Here is an 18,020-nt window from a genome sequence, read left to right on the forward strand (position 1 = left end):
GTGCAAATATAGTCATCAGGAATTGATTATCTAATATCCTCAACAATGTATGCCATATTTCCAGGTTTTGATTTTATACACACACACACACACACACACACACAAATACACACATAATGGCAGAGATACTCCTTGTAGATAAAAGATATTGATATTACTCTTCAAACTAAGGAAGGCTCAGGGGTATGAAATTGAGTTTTACAAAAAAAAATGCAAATATGAACATTCTTTGTATGGGAGACAAAATGTTAATATCTTCCCTTTTAAATCAAACTTTCTAACACAGAATCAGAGCAAGAATAAAACATACCTGACCAAGAGATAATGTTTGGTTTTTACAGAAAATTATAAGCTCTTGAAAGAGGAAGGCTTAAAAGGAAACTACTGTTTCTCCATAATTATAGTAGTGCTACTTTATCTACCTGTTCTCTGAATGCATTTTTGGTGCCTTATTTTAAGATCGAAAACATGCTGTAAGATCACAATGAACTTCATATGCTAGTTTTCTTAGGAATGGCCACCCCCCCAACCCCAAAATAAAACACAGTAAAAAGGCAAATAAGCCAAAATAAACAAGAAAAGTCATTGTTTCTCAGTTTCCTTTAAGATCTTTTCAAAAATTAAGAATAAAATCTGCATCATTTGAGAGGAGGACTATATCAAGTTCAACTATTCTTAAATTAGTCTCTAAATGGGTTTCTATTTAAAATAAGACAAGCTGTCACCAGTGGCGTATCACTAGCTGTGGGTCCATACTGAGGCTTCAGGCCTCTCAAGAGGCAGGAGCAGAGCAGGGCTGTCAAGACAAGTCTTACTGGTCAGATATGAAGTGGTCAGATATAGTCTGACCTTTGAATTCACTTACATTTAGCCCAGGGCTATGGCTGGGAGGCAAAAAAGCACAAGAAAGTCCAAACAGCTAAGGCAATATAATGCATACTACACTAAAAGGCAGGGCTAAGCACATCCCAGACTGCAGATAAACAGATTCTGAACTCAGAGCCACTTAACAGACACAACCATCACAACAGGCTAAGCTCCCACAACAGGCTAAGCTTGCCTTTATCATGGCATTTAACCTGGCAACTGTTTGTTTACTTGTCCGTTCCGCACTAGGGGAAAGGCTGTCTGATTCATTCCAATATCCTTAGTCCAGGGATAAGTGTAAAATAGCACAGGTGTAAAATAAACGAGCAACAGAGAAGAAGGCAGCAAATATAAAGAAAACTGATGTCCCCGTCTTTTCCCTGGTTCCATATTTTGCCTCAAGGATCTCTCATGTTACACCTGGGGAGGATAATATAAACCAGGCTTATTTTACTTTTTTATGTTTATGTAATGTGAACCATTTAACCTCTTTGTATCTGAGTTGCCTCTTCTATAAAAGGAAGGAACTGAAACCAACGAATTCTTAAGTTCACTAGTTCCATGATTCTATGATGGAATCATATTCTAGTAATAAAGTTTTGTTAATATTTACTGAATGCCTCCATGTCAATAGTTATGCTTATATCTGAAACCAAAGTTGTGCCTTTACTGCTATGCTAGTCAAGTGCCATATAAACTTGTAAAAGGAAAAAAATCCACAAAACACTATTTTTGAAAACACATGCAAGTGCATAACAAGTCTTAGTAAAATTTAAAAGATATAAAATAGTATTTGCTTTAGATAATGCATAGTTGGCTTAGCGTCTGGCTGGGATTTTTATATCAGGGAAAGTAAGTCGTTTAAAGTTTCTTGGGCAACTGGAAATCCAAGTCACACTGAAATGTGCAGCTTGCTGATGTCTCAGAGTTGGGCTCATGTTTCCAAAGGCCCACGGCAACAATGCCACCTATGATCAGGTCACTTCCTTTCTTAAAACCCTCCCAAGGCTTCCCTCTCTGCTTGGAGGAAAATGCAATCTCCTTCCTGTGGCCCTCTCGGACTTCCCTACTCCTCTCCACCAGCATTCAGGGCTCCTCTCAATTCCTCCAATTTGCCGAATCTTTCCCACTTCAGAGGCTTTGCACTTTCTCTTCCCTGCCACACAAGCTCACGCAGATACTCACATGGCTGGTTCCTTCACATCCTGCTCTAACACCGCCTCCTCTGAGAGGCCATCCCTGCCTACCCACTGTGAAGGCACTCCCAACTTTATCGTACCTCCCTCTTAGGTCTTCCTCACAGTTCTTATCATGACTTGAAATTATGTACTTTGCTTATTCCTTTACTTGTTTACTGTCTGCTTCTCCTGTCATAACCTGCCAGGTTGGAAGCTTTATGAGCAGGAACCTTGCTTACCCCTTTTCCTCCTGTAATTCTAGAGCATGGAACAGTGTCTGCAGGCTTTTGTGGAGAATTTGACAAACTTCTTCTAAAATTCATTTAAAAAATGCAAATGTAAGTGTTAAACATTTGTTGAATAAAATAATAGTAGTAATGGGAGCTATTATGTTTAAAAGCACTATTCCAGGCTCTTTACACAAAGCAGCTCACGTAACTTCACGATGGCTCCATGAAATGGACGTTATTATTCCACGTTACAGACGAAGAACTGAGGCTCAAAAAGTTAATCAGAAAGAGAATGGCATAAAGGTGATGCCTACCGCTCTGAAATTTTCTAGGTTCTAGACTCTAAATCCACCTACATTTTTAATCTCTAAAATATTTAAGAACTGTTATAATGCTATGATAAAAAATAAATTAAAAAAAGATGACTCAAATGAGGTAAGACCATATTCTTAAAATGAAATTGCCATTTCTGTCAGATGATTCCAATAAACAAGAGAAGTGAGAAGTATGACATTATGAAGCACCTAAATAATTCCTATTTTTAAAGGCTATGTCTAAAAAGATGGAAGGTAATCCTACACTAGAATGAAAAGACTGCCATTCATCTGTTTGGGCTGTGAAAAGGCGGCCACAGTTAAAAAACAACAAACTAGTGAGCTAGCAACAATCAGAAGTTGAACTTTAAAAATACATATTTATAATAGCATTAAAAATATGAAGTATTTAGGGATGGTGGTTAAATTTTGTGTGTCAACTTGGCTAGGCTTTGTGCCCAGCTGTTTGGTTAAACACTAGTCTAGGGACTTCCCTGGCGGTCCAGTGGTTAAGACTCCATGCTTCCACTGCAGGGGGTACGGTTCGATCCCAGGTCAGGGAACTAAGATCCCACATGCCGCCCGGGGCCAAAAAACAACACAAAACAAAACGAACACTAGTGTAGAGGTTGCTGTGAAAGTATTCCATCGATGTGATTAACATTTACAATCAGCCGATGTTATGTAGAGGAGATCACCTTCCACAATGTGGGTAGGCCACGTCCAATCAGTTGAAGGCCTTCAGAACAAAAAACAGAAGTTTGCTGGGGAAGAAGCACTGCTGGGTCAAGACCAGGACAGAAATCCTGCCTGGGTTCCCAGCCCCCTGGCCTATCCTACAGATGCTGCACTCAGGACTGCAACAGCAACTCCCTTGCCGGACACAGCCTGCTGGCCCATGCCGCGGATTTTTGGACTTGCCAGCCCCTGTAGTCCTGTGAGCCAATTTCTTAAAATAAATCTCTCTTTCTCTCTCAGCCCCTCCTTCTCCCCGCCCCCTACCCTGACACCCTTACCTTATGATTCAGCCACTCCACTCCTGGGTATTTACCCAAGAGAAACAAGGGTGCTATGTCCACATAAAAGACGTGTACATGGACGTTCACAGCAGCTTTATTTGTAAAGGCCAAAAACTAGAAACAACCCCTATCAAGAGGTGAATGGATACACAAGCTACAGTATATCCATGCAATGGAATACTACTTGGCAATAAAAAGGAATAAACTATTAACAAATGCTACAAAATGGATAAATCTCAAAGTAATCATGCTGAGTGAAAGAAGCTAAACTCTTCTGAGTGCGTACTGTATTCCAGGACGTGCTGACGAAAGTAAAGTAAAAGAAAGTAAATAGTACTTGCCTAGGTAATAAAGGGGGGAGGTTACCAAGAGGGACTAGAAAAATTTGGGGGGTGACAGATATGCTCAGTATCTTGACTACAGTGATGGTTTTATGGGTATACACATATGTCAAAGCTTATCAAATTATACACTTTTGATAGGCACAGTTTACTGTATAACAATTGTATCTTAATATAGCTGCTTCAAAAAAGATATCTGTCAGAAGTGTTAAGGAAAATTTTCATCTGTTTCATTTATTTATTTTTGGCTGTGTTGGGTCTTCGTTTCTGTGCGAGGGCTTTCTTCTAGTTGTGGCAAGCGGGGGCCACTCTTCATCACGGTGCGCAGGCCTCTCACTATCGTGGCCTCTCGTTGCGGAGCACAGGCTCCAGACACACAGGCTCAGTAGTTGTGGTGCACGGGCCTAGCTGCTCCGCGGCATGTGGGATCCTCCCAGACGAGGGCTCGAACCTGTGTCCCCTGCATTAGGAGGCAGACTCTCAACCACTGTGCCACCAGGGAAGCCCAAGGAAAAAATTTTAAGGATTAAAAATGCCTTCTCGGCAAAATCCCTGGCTGTCCAGTAGTTAGGACTCAGTGCTTTCACTGCCAAGGGCCTGGGTTTGGTCCTTGGTCAGGGAACTAAGATCCCACAAGCCCCGAGGGGTGGCCAAAAACTAACTAACTAAATAAAAAGCCTTCTCAACAAAAAGAATAACAAAGGCCATCTCCTTACTTGGGATCAACTGTCAACAGATAACCTAAAGAACTATTTCTCTCCTATCTTGAGTCAGCCTTTTTAAATAAGAAGACTGATCTTTAATCTAGAAGGGTAAGTAAGGATTAAGGGAAAAAAAGAAAAAAGAAAGAAAAAAAAAATTGAAGCCCAAGACAGGAAGGAGACAGGAACAGAAGAAGGAATTGCTTTAAATTCATATTTACAGATTAAGAAAAATCACATCCTAAAATATATCTGAAAATTGGGTAATTTCCAAGGAATCATAAAGAAGTGCCATGAGAATGGATGTAGAATCCATGCAAAATTCTAGAACAGGGGCTTCCCTAGTGGCACAGTGGTTGAGAATCTGCCTGCTAATGCAGGGGACACAGGTTCGAGCCCTGGTCTGGGAGGATCCCACATGCCGCGGAGCAATTGGGGCCGTGCGCCGCAACTACTGAGCCTGCGCGTTTGGAACCTGTGCTCCGGAACAAGAGAGGCCGCGATAGTGAGAGGCCTGCGCACCGCGACGAAGAGTGGCCCCCGCTCGCTGCAACTAGAGAAAGCCCTCGCACAGAAAAGGAGACCCAACACAGCCAAAAGTAAATAAATTAATTAATAAACTCCTACCCCCAACATCTCCTTAAAAAAAAAAAAAATTCTAGAACAGAATTTTAAAAATGTGATTAATAAGGAACTTCTACAACATTTATTTGCTCCTGGCCCTCAACCCTTTCTAATTCACCCTTCTGGGACTTCTTTCTGGGTTCCGGTTCCACCTGTCCCTTAAACATTAGCGCTCTCCTGATCCTCGTTCGACTTGTATGGTCACTCCACAACACGGTTTGCAACCTTCCATGGGAGTCATAATTCTCTTTGATTATTTGATGAAAGCTATAGCTCAGAACAATGTATATTTACAGAAAATTTTGCGTGTAATTATTTCAAAGGTTTCAAGAGCTCCCAGGACCCTGGCCATGCAGTCCTTAGCTTCTCAGGGCAAGGAAATTCCTCACAGAATCCCATCCTGGGCTTCCTCTCTAAAAACCCATGCAAAGCGAGGTGCACACAGCTGTGGCAATGGAAAATCTGAATGCTAACAAATAAAATTCAAATAGCACCTAGGATCTCATGATATTTTTCTGGGTATGTTGGAGAAATAGTTCAGCTAGGCAGATTCTTGGTTACCTAGTGAATGCTAATTAGTAAGATTTATGAAGGAAGCTTCTAACAACTATTCGGCAGAAGCCCATCCTCTTAAACATTCGATTTTAAAAAGATGATTTGAATGAGGACACAGAAAACATGCTTATCAAATTTTGGATGAGAAGTTCTGACAGTGAGTAGCTGGACCTTAGACCCATGATTTAAAACATATCGACTAAATTCAGCCTAGGGGTGAAGTGGAGTCAGGAAAGATCCTCAACTCGAAGACCTTTTCATACACATACTCTCCTCTTCCTCAAATACAATAACTGATGGAAATTTAATGCACCCACCAAGACGGCACACTCCTTGAGATCAAGGCCTAAGTCTTATTTATCTTCATATATTTATCTTCATGTAGCACCTTGAATAATGTCAGTATCACGGTCTGCTTGGGCTATATTACGCTATGCTAACAAATAGCTCCAAAGTCATGGTGCCTACAACACAAGGGTTTATTTCTCACTTACGTTAAATGTCAATCGTGGATTGGCTTCAGCTCTGCTCCATCATTCTGGAACCCAATCGGAAGGCTCCATCGTTCTGGGACCAGCCCCAGCTAAGGCAGGCTGGTTCCATGACAGAAGGAAAAGAGCTACCGGCAGCACCACAAGATGGAATTTAAAACATCTGCTCAAACATGGGACACGTCACTTCCTCCAACATTTTATCAGTCTAGGAAAGCCAAGTGTCCAAACCTGATGTCAGCAGAGTCGGAAAGACCCTGGTAGAAGGCAACAAACACTGTGAACAATCACACAGTCTACCGCAGTGCCCTCGTAATAGAAGGTGCTCAGTAACTGGCAGTAATTATTTATACGCCAGGCCATACATACCACTGGGCAGAGACTGTAATCTGTCTCGCTCACTGACGCATCAGCGCCGCACGGTGCCCGCCACATGGCAGAGGACACGCTAAATCCTTACTAAGTGAACAGGGACAAGATGAGCATGGGATCTGGAATCAAAAAAACCTGCGACCAAGTACTATGTCTGCCAATTCCTGACTTAGCGGAAAGCCATTTTTCTCTTCTGATTCTGGGATGGTTGTTGTAAAGATTAAATAAAAATACATGAGAAAAAGCACCACGAAAACTGTGCTCTTTTACACAGATGTTACTTCTCCAGATAGTCAAATGGGATGAAATTTGATAAAAAATAAACTCATTTAAACTTCTATAGTAAAGTAACGCACTACATAATATCCTGCATTTATTTTCAAAGCATCAACTGGCAAGTAAAGAATGAGAAAAATTAGACTTAAAGCAGTTCACATGAAAAAGAGACAACGTTTTAGTTGACCATAAGCTAAATATGATCAAAGGGTAATGTTGCTGCCAAAAAATGTAATGCAAATTTCAGGCTGCATTAATAGAAGGAGTGTATCCAGATAATAGCTTCATTGTATTCAGCAATGGGCAGCTCACATCTGAAGCAGCCAGTCAGTTCTGGCCACCGTATTTTAAGAGGTATACTGACAAACAGACTTCGTCATGAGTTTAGCAATGTGCATGAAAAAGGTCTGTAAACCATGTCATGTGTGTATGGTTCAAGAATTAGGGCTTTTTTTCCCTTAGCGTGGCAAAAAGAAGACTCAAGTAGGATTTAACAGTCATTTTCAAACACCTTAAGAGTTAACTGGGTATAAGAAGAATAAGTTTCAAATATATTGCGCTAGACTGCCAAGGACCAGTAAGTGAAAGTTAAGAGAGGAAACAGATCAAGCTCAATGAGAAGTTATTTCTGACACTTAGAAACCTAAAACAAGGAAGGGTAGATGATAACACGGTTACAGATGCTACTGAGGAAACTGAATCGGGTGGGAGTCGTACAAACCTTACTCACTCCTCTATGGAACCGAATATTTTCGAGGCATTTGAAAACGTCCAAACAGTCTTTCTCTTTTCTGATTAAATAATAATACTATTAATACTACTAATAACCGCAACAAAGAACAAGAACTGAGGTTAAGTAGTAACACAAGAAGTTGTTTGGCCTGACAAACACAGAAAGGCATGCTGTTGAAAGGAAATGAAATTTCAAGCCTAGATAACATTAAACATAGACACAGTGTCTAGGTCTGTACAGAGGAAATAGGCTTAGTCAAAATTGTATTTATTCTGGAAGTTGGTTTTCCTTGCATGACATAACTCCTATCATTTTCACGGAGGTGCAAAAGATTTTTTAGAAGTTCCTACAATGGCACTTAAGCAAAAATTTGCTAACATTGAACTAGTGCTCTTGTTGCAAGACAGTACTAGCGTTATCGATCACCTTGTATAATCATTCAAACTTCTCACGGCAGACTATTACACAGAACACCACTGTCATTTAAAAATGGTCCCTCATTAATATCTTATTTTGTTTCCTTAATCTATTCAACATCCAGCACTTTTCCAGTCTCATTCCCAGCTTTCAATTCCCAAGTATTCTCTGCATACTCTGGTCTCTCTAATCGGTCCTAAGTAGTAAAGATAAATGTCCGACTTATCTTTGTATCCTGGCCCCTCAGCTTCACATCACTCACAGCATAGTAAACACTCAAAATTGTTTGTTAAATTCCTATCTTTAATGAAATATTTAAAAAAATAACCTAATGAACTTTTCATTATATTTTAATTGTTACACAAGAGAGAGAAAGTAATAGTAGTCTGTAAGGACAAACTGGATATTATGTTCTTGTTATACTAAGAAGTGAATAACCACTCTTTACAAAGTATCTTGGAATACAAATTTCTTTCTCCTTTAAAGTCCTCTTTGCATCCTAAAAGTGCACACTGAACGCGATTTCGCCGTACACAGGATTTTCAGAGTACTGACACAAGATGCTAATGCCCCACTTACTTCCCTTCCTACAGGTACGTGTGTAAAAATTGAGTTCAAAAACCGGGTTCATTGACTTATTAAAGTAAATCTGTATGTGCCTTTCCAGAATGTATGTAAATTCAGATTTTAAAAAATCTATTCTTCCAAGCCAAAAACGTAAAGGAAAATGTAAAGGAGAAAAGTTCAACACCTATCCTCTACCAAGAAATATGAAAGTTTAGGACTTACTTGGTATAGGTTAAGGCTTGTTTAGGAACTTGTCACTGGATTCCTGTTCTTGTTACTTCTCTCCTTCCTCTTTTGTGGCACTATCGAGAATTGCACAGGTCATGGGGACACAATGCTCTGCTGCAGAAATCAGGAGAACACAGTTTTGCATCTCCCATGTCAATCCAAAGGACAGAAACATCTACATTCCACTGGGAGATGGCAGAATGAGTGAGTAAGGAGATAAACCAGTTACCAGTTAAAAGATACAGTAACTAACTAAAAGTGTTAATTTTCTTTTAAATTAGATACTTACGTATTAAAGCAATTATTTTTAAATGATGGAAATGATGTACAACTAAAATACTGTTTATATAGGAAGCCACTGGAAATTAATTATAGCTAATATGTATTGAATGTTTTCTGTGTGTTGGGCATTCTTCTAAGTGCTCAACATACATTAACTTATGTTTACCCTTCATCACAGCCATATAAGGTAGTATCCTTATTTTATGGATTGGAAAAAGGAGGCATAAGAAGATGTGGTACATACATATAATGGAATATTACTCAGCCATAAAAAGGAACAAAATTGGGTCATTTGTAGAGATGTGGATGGACCTAGAGACTGTCATACTGAGTGAAGTAAGTCAGAAAGAGAAAAACAAATATAGAATATTAACGCATATATGTGGAACCTAGAAAAATGGTACAGGTGAACTGGTTTGCAGGGCAGAAATAGAGACACAGACGTAGAGAACAAACATATGGACACCAAGTGGGGAAAGTGAGGGGTGGGGGTGGGGGTGGGGGTGTGATGAACTGGGAGATTGGGATTGACATGTATACACTGATGTGTATAAAACAGATAACTAGTAAGAATTTTCTGTATAAAAAATAAACAAGATAAAATTCAAAAAAAGAAAGAAATAAATAAAAAAAGAAAAAGGAGGCACAGACTAGTCAGATAACTTGCACAAATCACACAGCTATTGACAGGCAGGAAAGGGACTGGAATTCAGGCAGGACAGCTCCAGGGCTCATTCTTTAACCTTTATGGGTAGGTATCACTATGGTATACTTTGACATTTGAAGGTCTTTTTGAGTCTATTAACATTAATCACATATAAAGAAATTTTTTCAAGACTGCATAGAATTATTATTAAAATGCTTCCACAACCAACTTTTAGGATTAGATGACCGAATCCAATACATTACTTCATTTAAACCACTAGTACCTAACCTAATCTAATTTTCCATATAATCTATCTTTTGGCTTTATTATACTTCCTGATAAGTGCAACTGGGTACCTCTTATACACTTAGCATTGTGCCCGACAATATGTCACTAAAAGTACTTTGCATAGACTAGATCTGTGATGTTTTATTCATATGAGTGTGCATTAATTCTTCTACTTCTCAAGTACTGAATACAATTATTCAACAGACATTTGAATACTTAATGAACACCAAGTAGTATGGATACAAAGATAAATGAGATGGTTTCTGCTCTCAAGGGAGGCCACAGTTACAAAACAATGAAGCAAGTGCTTTTATGGAGTGATGACCAAGGTTCCAAGGGAACAGAGCTCCCCCAGCATGACAAGGATGAGGGCAGTTCCATGTGCAAAGGCATGGAAATGTAAAAGAACATTTTCCTCGTGGGGAATGTCAAGCTGTTTAAGTAGGACTACAATGCAAAGTTTAGAAGGAAAGCAAGGGAAAAGTGTTAAGAGATGAAGGATGAAGCTGGAGCTAGATAAAGAAGTCTTGTAAGTCATAATATAAAAAGACTCAAGCATCTCAAGGATTTAAGCGGGACACTGATAAGATCAAATATGCTAACAATAGTGGTTAACACACTATTTAAACAACAGTACCCTGATTTCATGAAATCTTATGCAAACATCCACACTTCAAATTGATCAACGTAGGGCTTCCCTGGTGGCGCAGTGGTTGAGAGTCTGCCTGCCGATGCAGGGGACGCGGGTTCGTGGCCAGGTCCGAGAAGATCCCACATGCCGCGGAGCGGCTGGGCCCGTGAGCCACGGCCGCTGAGCCTGCGTGTCCGGAGCCTGTGCTCCGCAACGGGAGAGGCCACAACAGTGAGAGGCCCGCGTAACGCAAAAAAAAAAAAATTGATCAACGTAAAACTGCACTGGTAGAAATTGGAATGAATATGCTTGGAATGAACCCTTCACAGAACAGTTTCAAAACCACTGCTTTTCAAAGGAAGAATTAATATAGCCACACAGTTGCGTTTTATTTACTTTATGCCTCTCCCAATGTGATTCTAACTTCTCAGGTGCCAGGATTCATTCTCATAGTTTCTCTTCAATCGTAGAACTAGGAATACATAGAACTAAGCAAATAGTACTAGGCCTTCAAAATCAATGACAAAAGTTATAATATAGAAAAAGGAAGATAATCAGCTTTTTCACTTATGAGTTAAGCTATAATTTAAGGGACTACATTTTCTAACCTAAAAGTTAGCATTTATGGGTGGACAAATACTAGTGTATTTATGGCCACAGAATATTCAAAACTGGTACAGTGCTGGAAAATATAGGATATATGATTGTAATTGGTATTAAGTAATTTTTTTAAAGATTGGTATACTTGTTTTCTTAACAATGACTTTGTACCTGAAGATCTTCCCCATCTATCCCTTGAGAATCTGTTCTGCCACCTTACAGAATTTGGAGCTCTAAATAAGATCTCTGAAAATGACCTTCAGTGTGAAACTGCTTATCTTCCTCATAGCCATCTAATATGTCCCCAGCAATAACATGTAAAACTGATTAAAGATATGCATATGACTCTCCTGCAATTCACTAGTCTTGATTCTTCACAGTGAGATGTGCTAGTAAAAAAAGCAAGATTACCATTCTATGGAAAAGGTATATAATGACTAATTTAACATGTTTTATATCAAAACGATTATATTCACTTCATACAACTTAATCAAATCCCTATAATCCTTCCCTCTACCATTCTCCTTTCCCACTGTGCGGAACATAACCACTTACACAGTCTCAAGAATTTTTAAAGTATCATCCGCTTAAAAATAGACGGATTAAAAACAAGTGTTCAAAAAAAAAAAAAAAAACAAGTGTTCAAAACAATGTTTAACACATATTAAAAGAAAGTTAAAGAACAATCTCACTTTTCTCTACCACATAAGATACCAACAACCACCCTGGGCCACTCTTATCGTGCGTTAAAAGTTCTCTCATAGCATGTGGTTCAAAGCCAACCAGTGACAATTATAAAAAGGAGGAAGAGGGGAAACAGGCACAGGATACAAATTAAATTCTTCAATATATCATTCGACCAACATGTACAATATATTCACTTACAGACACGTTTAAGAAATGGTCCTTAAACAGAAACAATGTAAATATTACTATAAGGAAAATACCTTCTCCGTATGATATAGCAAACTCAGCCCAAAACTTAGTATTCAATGCATCATTTCGGGGCACACTCTACACTCCCTAAATTTGCAGAAATAGCCAACTATTCTGCTATAAATTTGTTTGGGATGAAGATAACTCTCTTCATTATAGTAAAATAAATTTTATCACATGCAGTTTAGGGAAGCAGCTTAATAAGTTACTCATTTATATTTCTTTCAAATATAAAAGTCTGAGGATTCTCAAATAATCATTAAGAACAAACTGACTTATAAACAAAAGCTTTTTATAAATAAAAATATACTTGAAAGTAATCCTACAAAAACGTACAAAGAGTCCTCATATGTAACCATCAAAACAATACCCAATATCAAACATTTAACTATACACATTTAACTACTGATATATATTCAAGTAGAAGGTTTCAGAGTAAAATTTCCATGTCTTTTCCACTTAAGGGCAAGTTTTTTTGAAAAATATTCCGCAAATAGATATTTTTTAAATAGACTGTACAACCAGTATGTTGATTTTAACAATACCTCAAGTAAAGTTAACTTAGAACAAATACTAATAATAGTTAGAAATATTAAATTATATACAATGTTAAATTGCCATTGCCTTAATACAAAGAAGTTCATAAATTATCTTAAGATAAATCTATATTTTTCCCTAGTTTGTGAAAACTGCAATAACCTTTCTATTAAGAATAACTTCTGATTAAACCACCCTCAATAACTGAGATTCAAACAATCTCCCAGATGGAGCAGCTGGGAGAAAATAAAGAGGACAGTTTTAAAAAAGAACTTTGATGCTGTAGATAAGATGATATGACATTAAAAACCAGTGTGACTGGAGTCTGCAAAATATAAATACGTAACAGTGAAAGAAAACCCTTTAAGGCCAATGAGGAAAATGCAATTTACAGGATCATCTATGACTAAAATTCTGAGCTCAGCCTTTCTTATTTCTAAAATTTTTGCCCAAATTTCTGCAGGTTACAAAGTCTAAAAACTTTAAAAAATCCTATATAGTGGACTTAAACATACTTATTAGTATTAGGTAATGTTTTATGCTTAAGAAGTCTACCAAATATTATTTAAAAATTCAATTTTACATAAAGTATGTTGCACTACTGATTGCATTTTATAGAAAAGAAAAAGTAAATGACATTTGAAAGTGACACTGGGTTAAATAATAAAGAACATAAATCAGCCTTAAGTTCCAATTAAAATTTCTAATCATTATTTCTATTCTCATAGATCTTGGCACAAATATTTTAAAATGCAGTAGTCTACTTATTTTTTTGCATGTATTTAAAAAAATTTTAAATTACATTCCATCAATAATGATAAATCCAAGTAATGAAATTTTTACCTATGCTCTAAATTAGCAATTCTTTGAGACAGTTCTTTGAAATTAAAAAAAACAAAAAACGAAAAAAAATTTGAAAACATTTCTTTTAACATCACAACTTCAATCTTCATTTTTTTTAAAGGAATAACTGTTTTTTGTTTTTTTTTAAATATTTATTTATTTATTTATTTTTGGCTGTGTTGGGTCTTCGTTTCTGTGTGAGGGCTCTCTCTAGTTGCGGCGAGCGGGGGCCACTCTTCATCGCGGTGCGCGGGCCTCTCACTATCGCGGCCTCTCCTGTTGCGGAGCACAAGCTCCAGATGCTCAGGCTCAGTAGTTGTGGCTCACGGGCCTAGTTGCTCCGCGGCATGTGGGATCTTCCCAGACCAGGGCTCGAACCCATGTCCCCTGCATTGGCAGGCAGATTCTCAACCACTGCACCACCAGGGAAGCCGCAGTCTTCATTTTTACTCATTTGTTCAATAGAGGAACTAACAGCCTATACTAAAAAAAATCAATGGCATCATTCTAGCTGTTCCTTTAACTTTTATAATGTTCAATTATGTTAAGAGCAATAAAACTGTGCCTGTTATCCGAAAGTTGTGCTCTTAACCCATATTCAACATGAAAATAACTTCTTGCTTTCTGTCTTATGCACAAGAACAAAACAAAAAGCTATTAAAGTGCTCAGAAGATACTCTGAACACATATACTCACATGCTTAGCTCTTAGCCCTTAAATCCCTTCTCTAGGAATAAGACTTCTCTAAAACTAGGGAGGAAGGGTGTCACTCTTACACAGCCAGGCATGAATAGCATAAAGCAAAGTAAATTTGATTGATTATCCTTAATTAAGTTTGTGTCCAGTTCCTCCCTTTCCCCCTTATCCCACCATAAAGTTTGAGCTAACTCATAAGCAAGTTCTACTCATATTAACTCACATTCCTTTTTTCAAAGTCATCAAAGTAAAATGATTTCAGAATGAAAACTCCCCAAGTACTTCATTCAATATCTCCTGCAATTTCAAATAAACCCAACTGCACTAACAAAGAGAGAAAAAAGCTCCCTTGAAAGTTAGAGTATGCAGCTTTTCTTTTATCAAAATAGATTTTTCACAAGTGACCCAAACACAATTACAGCTTAGGAAAATCAAGCCTTTAATTCTGAAGAATAATTTGCACCTAGAGAAAAATTCAAGGTGATGGTTTTCACTGCATGTGGACTGTAGACCAAATCTATTTATTTTGACTTTGCTGAAGTCTGGGTATTACCACTTGTTGGCCTATGTTGCAGCACCACCGTCCTAGTGAGAGCGTCTTACAACAAGCTGCTTTTGATACCTTACTAATTAAACTACCTTGGATAGGATTCCAGACAAACCTGACCATAAAATTTTGGCATTCTAATTTGGTTTCGATGTACTCTAAATGGTACAACTCTAGATCACATGGCAATTTTCCCATTCAGTTAAAACCTTAATAGGTAGCATATAAGTGGCACAACTTTGAATTTAGCAAGCCCATAAATATTAACTTTGCCCCCAAACACTTTGGGGAAACGGATAATTCAAGGAACACACTGATGAATCTTAACATTATGCAAAAAATGTTCTTTGTTCTTTGTTTTTTGCTATACTGCACAGCATGAGGGGTCTTAGCTCACCGACCAGGGATGCAACCACTGCATGGGCGGGGACATCCCCAAAATCTGTTCTTAAATTGTTGTACGACAACTGACTTTTCATAAATCAAACTACATTTGATAAGTACCACATTAAAGGGATTAATTATTTGAAGGCACCTTTTAGTGAATCCTTTTTGTAAAATTTTAGAAGTCTCATATAACATAACTAACCACTACTTGTTTTGTAATCTTGTACTTGTAAATATCAAAGTTCTTGAAGTGGAGCATAACTGCTTTCTTGGGCTAAATACATCCCAGCATTACTGCCCTTCTCTCTCTTTCCCAAGTTTTAAAAATGTCACCCAAAAAACCAGCTGTTCATCTGTAGTAGAATATACAACACCAGGAAAGTCGAAAAAAGAAAATAAGTGATTTTTTAATGTAAAATAGAAATGTATGTACTCCCAAAGATAGGTCAACGAATTATTTTTGGCAATGATCACAACAAATGCCGAATTAAAATGATTTTTTAAAAAATCAAGTTATGCACTTCTTAAATCACTTTCCCACGTGCCTCTGTCACCTGGAGGAAACTGTTCACGAACTGTTTATCTCCATGAACACATGACCTCCACAATGGCACCAAGGTCAACGAGACATACAGGAGGGGGGTATGTTGAGTAAGTGCTGATTTGCCCAGTTCTACAGTTCCCTTTAAAAAGAGAGAAGGACGAGAAATAAAAATAAAAATGTATTTATATAGTACAGGAAAGGAAATGATGTTCTAAGTGGTTAACATCCAAGAACCCCATTACAGAATTGTATATAGACATATGTCAGCAACAGCCACAGGAGCCAGACGTTAAAAGGGGCATCACAGCACAGAACCAGGTACAAAAATTGCTGCACAGAAAGAATTAACAAGATACCAAACTGAAAAATCCTCCCTTACATCTGGTACTGAAAACCTTTGGTACCCTGGCTACATGCTACAACGACTCAATTTCAAAGTGAGAGTCTCTGCTGACAGAACTTCTTGAAAAAAGACGAATAACCAAAGGTCCATAAACAACCGAAGAAGCACCCGCATATCAGAAATGCTCAGGTAAGAAGTAAATTTGTATATGCTGAGCCTGCCAGTTAATGTGAAATTCACCAGGTGTCCCGGTGTTCCCTCATTCTTTACCAAAGATTCCTTCGGACATTTCCTCAGCTGTCACAATCCCCAACCTTTCACAAACCAGAAGTTTTCTTGGATGAGACTTAAACTCTAAAACACATTACCCACTTGGTATAATCTGTTTAAGCTGGACTTATACGCAAAAAATCCTTATCATGTGAAATTACTACATTTCAAATTTCCAAACAACTTTCAAATATGAAACAAACATACGTCAGAGGTAGCACCTGAAAATTTAAAAGTGACTTAGCGGAGAGCAATTCACCTATGGATAATTCATTCCAACGTTTGGTAAACAGGTTGCATGCATTATAATAGTAGAAAACTAAAGAGGGGAAAGAAGTCAGCAGAAGCACTGGGTATTCACAGTCAGCAGAGAACTGGGCTGACAGCAGTCTTCCAAGTTACTTTCAGGGAAGCTCCTGATTGGTGGGCGGCACTGGGTCAATGTGATTACTTAACCCTGGCAGTTACAACTAAACTCCACTTTGATGGGCTCCAAAGCTTATGACAAAAAGACGACTGCTTGAGCATATCAAGTACTTCGCTGTCCTGCTTCTATTTATCTCTCACACGACCAGGGGCCTGACACCTGAAACTCATCAGAAAAACATTACCTCGTTTCGGGGCTTTAGAGTTTTGTATTTATTATTTTTAAAGTCCACTGGGCATAGATTCAGTTGGGGGTGGTGGTGGTGATGTGAAAGATTAACCCATTTCCTGAACACACAGGGAAGAACTCATGACCATTCAAGCAGTTCCCTCTCTCCCTAGTAATAACTTTTTTTAAAAAAATATCATTTAGTCCTAAAATAACCATAAGCAACAAACATCAAACATTGGCATGGCAACGTCCACACATCATGCCCTAGTGCTACCCACAGGCAGATCTGTTCGTCTCTGGTCCCCATCCAGGCGGGTCCTCCGGGTCCCTCTCGCTTTCGTCCGGTCCAGCAAGGCTTCCCCCCGAGTTTTGCTGTAAAATCCGCCACTTTCGCTGGCCCGGGCAAAAGCAAGGCGCCTCGGTCCCCAGGGCAGAGTTTCTCCCAACTCCCAGCAAACATTTCCTGAGCGCTTCCAGCGGGCCCCCCGCGCGCACCTGGCCGGGCCCCTCGCCCCCTCCCCGCACTTTACCAAGCCCCAGACAGGGGCCCACCTGCCTCCCGTCGCCTGTCCCACGGCCGGGTCGCCCAGCCAACTCCTGCCCGGAGGCTGCACTCCCCTGAGTCCCGAGCCCTCATCAATCCGGGGGCCGACCCCGAGGGTCAGGGGGCGCCAAAAGGGGCCCCCAGACAGGCTGACCCCGCGACGCCCCCCAGAGGCCGGGTCCCGCGCGCCTGTCAGCGCCCCCGGAAGGGGTCAGACAGGGGGGCTGAGCTCGCCGGGTGCCCTGTCCGCTCCTGACACCCTCTCCCCCCACCGCACTCACCTGGCGGGCTCCAGCCGAGGGGCCGGGCGAGGGGCTCCGGGGTCGCACGAGGAGGCCGCCGGGCCGCCCGCCGCGGCCCCCACCGTCCCTCCCGCTCCCGCTCCCAATCCCGCTCCCGCTCCGGCTCTCGCTCC

The 18,020-nt window shown here is 39.5% G+C and overlaps 1 long non-coding RNA gene across 2 annotated transcripts in view; it reads right to left on the reverse strand.

Moving 5' to 3' along the window:
* The window catches only part of LOC112397116 (uncharacterized), a 78,179-nt gene extending 60,181 nt beyond the window's left edge, over window positions 1-17,998 (reverse strand). For both annotated transcript variants that reach the window (XR_003002732.1, XR_003002730.1), the window contains exon 1: window positions 17,887-17,998. This is a non-coding gene — a long non-coding RNA (uncharacterized LOC112397116). The remainder of the gene's footprint in view (window positions 1-17,886) is intronic.
* Between the last annotated feature and the right edge of the window lie 22 nt (window positions 17,999-18,020).

This window comes from Neophocaena asiaeorientalis, unplaced genomic scaffold (genome assembly GCF_003031525.2).
Source record: "Neophocaena asiaeorientalis asiaeorientalis breed wild unplaced genomic scaffold, Neophocaena_asiaeorientalis_V1.1 scaffold177, whole genome shotgun sequence".
NCBI lineage: Eukaryota > Metazoa > Chordata > Mammalia > Artiodactyla > Phocoenidae > Neophocaena > Neophocaena asiaeorientalis.